This window comes from Chrysemys picta, chromosome 2 (genome assembly GCF_011386835.1).
Source record: "Chrysemys picta bellii isolate R12L10 chromosome 2, ASM1138683v2, whole genome shotgun sequence".
In the NCBI taxonomy this organism is placed as follows: Eukaryota; Metazoa; Chordata; order Testudines; family Emydidae; genus Chrysemys; species Chrysemys picta.
Window position 1 is genome coordinate 226,635,262 of NC_088792.1, and position 8,928 is coordinate 226,644,189.

Below are 8,928 nucleotides of genomic sequence, written 5' to 3' on the forward strand. Positions count from 1 at the left end.
TTTTTGTTTTTTGAGGCACTGATTTGTGCATTAGGTGGAATGTTTATTATATGGCCAGATCCTGAGCTGGTGTTAATCAGAATAGCACCACTGACGACAATGGAGCAATGCTGGTTTATGCCAACTGATGATCTGATCCAGTGTTTTGAGGTTTAGGATCTTGACATGTAAGAAGCAATGCAGGTCTGGATGGGGCTGGTTGATCATAGCAATCACCAGGGCAGACTTATAAAGTAGAGCTAAACAAATAATGTAAAATGGTATTTACAGAATATTTTAGTTGAATTATTTAGCAAAATTCATCAAATAAATTATTCCAAGATAATTTGACCAAGTCTAATTATAGCTATCAACATTAAGGGTTGAGGTGGAAAGGATCAGCAAAGGATGAATCAAGAGCTTTATCCAAAGATCATTGAAAGGAATGCAAAGACTCCCATTGACTTCAACTGGCTTGGGATCAGGGCCAGGGGGAGGAAATCAGGCTGGAGAATCTAGTTTTGTCAGGGTGTTTGAGGAATGTGTTATATAGGATAATGTTTTGAGGTGCAAAGCAGTGGAGTATTAAAACATAACCAAAGAATGCTGTGAGTCGATAAGGGCATCAATTGGATAAGGAAATGACCCAGCAATGAAGAGAAGAGCTTTTAAGCAAAAGATTATTAGAATTAATTTGTCTTCATTCTTCAGTGCTTCAAGCATGGAGTTTCTTTTTTACTCATTTGACTTAGTGAGTTTCTGCTCTGTCTCCTCGCCCCACATACTCACTCACTCAACTGATATAATTTACTTGCGTGAATAAAATTTAACAACCCAAAATAGATCAAATATAAAGCAGCACATTAAGAAATGTTTTCTTTACTTTGAGTATTTGATATATAGAAACCACAGATGAGGAATCCACAAATATGCACTGTGACAAAGCTTCAAGAGTAGTATTCACTGTGTCACTCTCTCCGGATACCCCATGGCAAATGAAATGAACATTAATCATTTAAAAGTGGAGGAAAATAGTTTTTTGAAGTACCAAAAAGGAAATTAACCTCAAGCTAAAGTGTTGGGGACTTCAGTCTGCAAATTTTTTGCAGAGACAATTTGTAAGGCAAACATTTTATAGAAAGCTCTGTCCTAGCTAGTTTATTGATTTTATAGAAAGACACCCCCCCACCCCCCCGAGTAAATTAAGTTCTACCAAAAGGTAAACCGCCTGAAAACAGCCTGAAAAGCCGTATATTTTGTTTCAGTGCAATGACATTCTGAACCATTTCTTTTTATATTTTCCAAAAGAAGGAAAAATATAATTGGACATGGACATTGCATACCAAAGCAACTTATCCGTGGGGTCTGTGTGGCTCAGGAATTGGCACTGGAATTCAGAGCATTTCATCTCTAGGTAACTGATTTGAATGCTGCCCAAGATGGTAGTTACCAAAAATTATTATCATCTGTTTGAGGACCTGTGTGAAAGTGATTGGGTGGTCTCATCCCAGTTTCTCCTGGACAGATCCCCACATCACAAAAGCAGCAGCCACAATTGGTGTTCTGAGAAGATTGGCCAAGGACTGAAAGTGAATGATGACCAAACTAGTTTCCTTCTTCTAGAGAGAATGTGCCTGATGTAATTTCACTTACAGCAGAAGTATCTCCATGGAAGTCAGTGGAGTCACGCTATTGTTTCCTGGGAACCTTTCAGTACCTATACCTGGATATGAAGGACTGAATCCTGAGGCCCTCCGTTTTTATTTAGTCCTTACGCAGACATTGCAGTCAATAATAGTTTTGGCTGAAGAAAAACAGATTAAGGATTTGACCCACTTAGAAGGTTTCAGTTTCACCTTTTGTGAATACCGTCATCAAACATAAATTATCCATAACTATTGTTTCACAACAGTATTAACCCTTTCATTGTTGCTGCCCTCTGCTTTCAACAGTTTGCTCAGAATGTCCATTCAAATGACTGGAGTACAAAGCTGTTCCTAATACAGCATTTTCTGTTGTATCACATAAGAATGATTCCCATAAATTTCCCAGGACTTGTGCTTTTTCAGGGTGGCCAAATATACTAGCTACATCCATGATTTCCATTCATTTGAAGGGCTATTCTACTAAAACCTTTGTCAATATACACATAGGGTTTAGCTGCTCCTAAAGGGTTAAACTTGCTATTCAGTTGAGCAAATGTCGCTTCATATGTTCTGCAGTGCAGTGAAACTTAATTCATTCTAAAGCACTGAGCTTTCCAGCAACATTGCTAATATTATAATGTTTCTTTGCTGCTCTGTCCTAGCTAGTTTATTAAATGGTGGGGAAAATACAGATGTGCTGACAAACAGGGTTATACCTTCCTGTAATGGAATTTTTTTTTCAAAATTAATCTAGTACAATTTTACGCAAAATTATAAGCCCCCTTTAAAATTCAGAATGCATTTATTTTTATTTTAGTAATGCAGTTTATAACATTTTGATAAGGCCAGCATTTAAAAGAAAAAAGACATGCTCCTTTGACTGTGTCATAATTTTTGTTCATCTTTTAGCTGCAATGGAAACTCATTAATTACAAAGAAAATGTGCTAAATGGGTGTTATATTGAAACCTTCAGAAAAGCCCATATTCCAAAATAGTAACAAACAAGACAGGCAATGTGACTGTTCTTCCTAACAACAGAAAATGAAACAAACCCATAATTCCAGAATGATTGCTGGGGAAAATACAGAAAGTGGTTGATACCCCAAGCAACAGCTACAGTGAAACAAAAATCATGAAATGTCTCTGCAGAATGAAGAGAAGGTTGACAGCACACTCAAAGTGCAATGCATTTGTTGGGCAGTCTCATTCCTATCTCCGCTCTGGCAGCTAGATAAAGGTAGAAACAGTTTATTACAAGATACACAGAGTTCCTAGAAAGTCAGCTTGCAGAGTAACCCTTGGCAGAATGCTAGATGGGAATAATGCCTCCTGGAAACATAGATTTAACAACACTTCTTCCACTTTACTCAGCACAACATTAAGTTATAGTGGGGTTGGCATCGATATATTTAAAGTGCACATTGTTCCCCTTTCACGTTATATGTTTAGATTCTTCCATGTAAGTATGAATTTGTTGATTAGTTTCATTTCAAAGTCCAATCCAAAGCTCTAGCTATGCTCATAACAATTTCAAAAATACAATACAAAACAATTTAAAAATCCACATAATGCACTGACATTTTGCTGCAACTTCCAAATAATAACCTGCCCCCAAAATAGTGATCATAATCATAGAAATATAGACATGCACAGGACTTCCAAAGGTCATTTAGTCCATTCCCCCATGCTGAGGCAGGACCAAATATACCTAGATCACCCCGATAGATGTTTGTGTAATGTGTTCTTAAAAACCTCCAATGATTGGGATTACACAATTTCCCTTGGTAACCTATTGCAGTACCCATCCTTTTAGTTAGAAAGTTTTTCCTAATATCTCATCTAAATCTCCTTTGCTGCAGATTAAGCCAATTACTTTGTGTCCTAACTTCAGTGAACAGGAAGAACAATTGATCACCATCCTTTTAATAACAACCCTTAGCATGTTTGTATTTTTATTATTATTTCCCTCGGGTTAGATAGCTCTTCCGCAAGACCTTGCTGACAGCTGATGTGGTTTTAACGTATTTTAGGGTAAGGAGTACCCTAAGTTACACTAATGACCAAGATATCTTTTCCCACACTTACACCACTATATGAATTGCTTATATTTCCTTTGGCCTCGCTTGTCTCCATTTCTATAGGACACACTGTGGCCTCAGGTTCCATTTATACAAATGTGGAACCGTGACAAGTTACGTAAGCCCTTTGGCCTGAAACCCAGAAGAGATGGAAGCACACTATTGATACCTGTTGGTGAATAGGGAGAAGAGTCCAGAACTACTTGAGAAGTCCAGATGGACAGAGGTTCCTTTGGACAGGGAGCTCTCTGCCAGCATCAATTTGTGAGCAAGGGGAAACCACTGAATAAGCCTGTCCTCATTTGCATTTCAGTTATGTAACAGTTTGGGGACCTTTGTTTAAAATACAGTTAAGTTTTGAGTTTGGGAGCACTAAAATGCTGTTAGCCCTTGCTTACTCAGGAAGGATAGACGGGGGAAAAGGGAGGAGGTGTTGCCTTATATATTAAAAATGTACACACTTGGACTGAGGTGGAGATGGACATAGGAGACGGAAGTGTTGAGAGTCTCTGGGTTAGGCTAAAAGGGGTAAAAAAACAAGGGTGATGTCATGCTAGGAGTCTACTACAGGCCACCTAACCAGGTGGAAGAGGTGGATGAGGCTTTTTTTAAACAACTAACAAAATCATCCAAAGCCCAAGTTTTGGTGTTGATGGGGGAACTTCAACTATCCAAATATATGTTGGGAAAATAACACAGTGGGGCACAGACTATCCAACAAATTCTTGGACTGCATTGCAGACAACTTTTTATTTCACAGGGTTGAAAAAGCTACTGGGGGGAAGCTGTTCTAGACTTGATTTTAACAAATAGGGAGGAACTCATTGAGAATTTGAAAGTAGAATGCAGCTTGGGTGAAAGTGATCATGAAATCATAGAATTTGCAATTCTAAGGAAGGGTAGAAGGGAGTACAGCAAAATAGAGACAACGGATTTCAGGAAGGTGGATTTTAGTAAGCTCAGAGAGCTGATAGGTAAGGTCCCATGGAAATCAAGACTGAGGGGAAAAACAACTGAGGAGAGTTGGCAGTTTTTCAAAGGGACACTATTAAGGGCCCAAAAGCAAGCTATTCTGCTGGCTAGGAAAGATAGAAAATGTGGGAAAAGACCACCTGGCTTAACCACGAGATCTTGCATGATCTAAAAAATAAAAAGGAGTCATATGAAAAATGGAAACTAGGACAGATTATGAAGGATAAATATAGGCAAACAACACAGGAATGCAGGGGCAAGATTAGAAAGGCAAAGGCACAAAATTAGCTCAAACTAGCTACAGGAATAAAGGGAAACATGAAGACTTTTTATCAATACATTAGAAGCAAGAGGCAGACCAAAGACAGGGTAGGCCCACTGCTCAGTGAAGAGGGAGAAACAGTAACAGGAAACTTGGAAATGGCAGAGATGCTTAATGACTTCTTTGTTTTGGTCTTCACTGAGAAATCTAAAGGAATGTCTAACATAGTGAATGCTAATGGGAAGGGGGTAGGTTTAGCAGATAAAATAAAAAAGAACAAGTTAAAAATCACTTAGAAAAGTTAGATGCCTGCAAGTCACCAGGGCCTGATGAAATGCATCCTAGAATACTCAAGGAGTTAATAGAGGAGGTATCTGAGCCTTTAGCTATTATCTTTGGAAAATCATGGGAGACGGGAGAGATTCCAGAAGACTGGAAAAGGGCAAATATAGTGCCCATCTATAAAAAGGGAAATAAAAACAACCCAGGAAACTACAGACCAGTTAGTTTAACTTCGGTGCCAGGGAAGATAATGGAGCAAGTAATTAAGGAAATCATCTGCAAACACTTGGAAGGTGGTAAGGTGATAAGGAATAGCCAGCATGGATTTGTAAAGAACAAATCGTGTCAAACCAATCTGATAGCTTTCTTTGATAGGATAACAAGTCTTGTGGATAAGGGAGAAGCTGTGGATGTGGTATACCTAGACTTTAGTAAGGCATTTGATATGGTCTCGCATGATATTCTTATTGATAAACTAGGCAAATACAATTTAGATGGGGCTATTATAAGGTGGGTGCATAACTGGCTGGATAACCGTACTCAGAGAGTTGTTATTAATGGTTCCCAATTCTGCTGGAAAGGCATAACGAGTGGGGTTCCGCAGGGATCTGTTTTGGGACCGGCTCTGTTCAATATCTTCATTACCGACTTAGATATTTGCATAGAAAGTACGCTTATTAAGTTTGCAGATGACACCAGACTGGGAGGGATTGCAACTGCTTTGGAGGACAGGGTCATAATTCAAAATGATCTGGACAAATTGGAGGAATGGTCTGAGGTAAACAGGATGAAGTTTAACAAAGACAAATGCAAAGTGCTCCACTTAGGAAGGAAAAATCAGTTTCACACATACAGAATGGGAATAGATTGTCTAGGAAGGAGTACGGCAGAAAGGGATTTAGGGGTTATAGTGGACCACAAGCTAAATATGAGTCAACAGTGTGATGCTGTTGCAAAAAAAGCAAACATGATTCTGGGATGTATTAACAGGTGTGTTGTGAGCAAGACACGTGAAGTCATTCTTCCACTCTACTCTGCGCTGGTTAGGCCTCAACTGGAGTATTGTGTCCAGTTCTGGGCACCGCATTTCAAGAAAGATGTGGAGAAATTGGAGAGGGTCCAGAGAAGAGCAACAAGAATGATTAAAGGTCTTGAGAACATGACCTATGAAGGAAGGCTGAAAGAATTGGGTTTGTTTAGTTTGGAAAAGAGAAGACTGAGAGGGGACATGATAGCAGTTTTCAGGTATCTAAAAGGGTGTCATAAGGAGGAGGGAGAAAACTTGTTCACCTTAGCCTCTAAGGATAGAACGAGAAGCAATGGGCTTAAACTGCAGCAAGGGAGGTTTAGGTTGGACATTAGGAAAAAGTTCCTAACTGTCAGGGTGGTTAAGCACTGGAATAAATTGCCTAGGGAGGTTGTGGAATCTCCATCTCTGGAGATATTTAAGAGTAGGTTAGATAAATGTCTATTAGGGATGGTCTAGACAGTATTTGGTCCTGCCATGTGGGCAGGGGACTGGACTCGATGACCTCTCGAGGTCCCTTCCAGTCCTAGAATCTATGAATCTATGAATCCCTGTTGGGAAATGAAAGGACATGAGAACTGCATGTAATGTGCCTGAAATGAGGGGTCATAGGCTGAGCTGAGGTGTTGGATGGAGCGGAGCTGAGCTGAGGCGGTGTCATGGCAGCACTGAGATGGTGTGGCCTGAAGCCACAGAGAGTAACAGCCTACTTGAGCAACTCTGGTGTGGGCCTCCCTGCGCAGCAATCAATGCCAAAATCACTTCAGCTGTGTCAGTTGTTAGAGTCCCTGGAGCAAGCCAGGCAGCATTTCCCTACCAGGTGATTGACCTGCCAGAATTCTTGGACTCCACCAGTCATGGACAACAGAGTCTGAGTGCGGAGTTGAGATATGGCTAGAATGCCTCAGCCACTCATAACTGTGAGAGAAGGATTGAGGTTGGGACTATTGTTAAGACATACTGGGGGAGTAGGGGGGTGGAAATCTTACCTAATATATACTATTAATTTATTAATTGCTGGGTTTGCCAAGTTCATTATGTTGTCTCCTCCTTATCCCTCTAATAAAGTACCCTATGTTTGAAACCCTGGACTCAGTGCTTGTGAATGGGGAAGTATTACCCATCAAGGGTGCCCAAGGTGGTATATATAGTTTCCTAGGTTTCTGTGTGGGAGCACAAGCTGGTGTTATTTAAGATTTCAGAAGGAATCCCTAGAAAATTGAAGCCATCCCTTTTTGCTGCTGACCACACCTGGCAGAAGGGTTATATTTATTTGCAAATGTACTGAAGAAAAAGTGTACACAGAAAATATATAAAACGATCGAAGTGCATATTTAAACTCACCAGAGACACCTTATCAATCCTCATGGGAGTCCTTGAAAGGTTCCAAAGTCTTTCAGACCCTTCAGGGTTTTCCTCTCTTGGTTATCAGGTAATATAAATGTGTAGCCCAAGATGCCCTCTCTCAGGATATGTCTACACTGGAGCTGGCAGGTGCTAATTTCCAGTAGCACAAGCAGTGGGAAGGGCTAGTTCCCCCCCCCCCCCCAAGTATGTATCTATGGTCTCCGATGGGGTCATATTTGGGGTGGTTAGCTCCTCCAATTGCTTGTACCACCATGGCTACACTTCCATTTCTAGCGGTCAGAGCTAGCATGTGTATGTGTACTCAAGCTGCCAACTACACTTCCAGCTCTAGTGTAAACATCCCCTAAGTCAGTTCAAACTGAGCCTTTATAGCCCCAAATGCCATTTTTATTCCCAGGCTCACTGAAAAAACATAGAAGCAGTCCCAGCCCCTTTCCTCAGGAGGTAAGGCTTGAAAGTTTGGGCACCTCCACAAACAGCCTTGGGATGTTGCATTAATTACCCTCGCGTGATGTCAGATTCCCCAGAAAATCCAACCAGTGAGCCAGAAACATATATGCATATAATGCACATTGATACAATGGTCTATTAATATTCTAGGGATGCCTATCCTCTGATCCCTCTCAATAGAATGGTTTTTAAAGTTTCCACACTTTCAAGTATTGGCTCAGATATACAAATTACATTCATAACATTAAGTGCACTGGTTTCAAGTTATGCCCATGTTTTGTTGTATCTATCACAATCACCTTTCAGCCAGGCCAGATCCTAAATGTTACTGAGGATTCTGAGTCCTGTGTGCAGGAAGAATAACAAAAGTTCTTCTGGGTGTGTAGGATTTTTTCCTCTTCTTATTATAAGAGTCTAGATTCACCCTAGACCTACCTCAGCTTCTGCAGACCCTGACTAACGGAGGAATGGTGGAAAATCCTCCAGGAGGGATGATTACAGTGCTGGGAAGTAGCCAGAACCTTTTTAGCATAGAGCCCTATACTGTCCAAAAAGTGGTGATTGGCTGAGAAAGAAGCATGACTAGGACAGATGGAATGTATTAATTCAATGCCTTCCTTCAGTACTTCCCACCAATAGAGCTTCTTTGGAGTTTCAGCAGGCATTAGTTTCTGTCACCAGTTGGGAACCCTGAGAGGTGGTGTCATCTGTATACTGCTTGTTTTCCTCTGACAGAATTCCCTTCTGGGGGGATAAGGGGCCTAACTGGCAGAGGAAGCTATAATTTAGACATCTCTGAGACAGCTTTGGTGAATATAGCCTACGATTCTGTGCAAAATTTACAGCAATATAGCCGAGCTGCT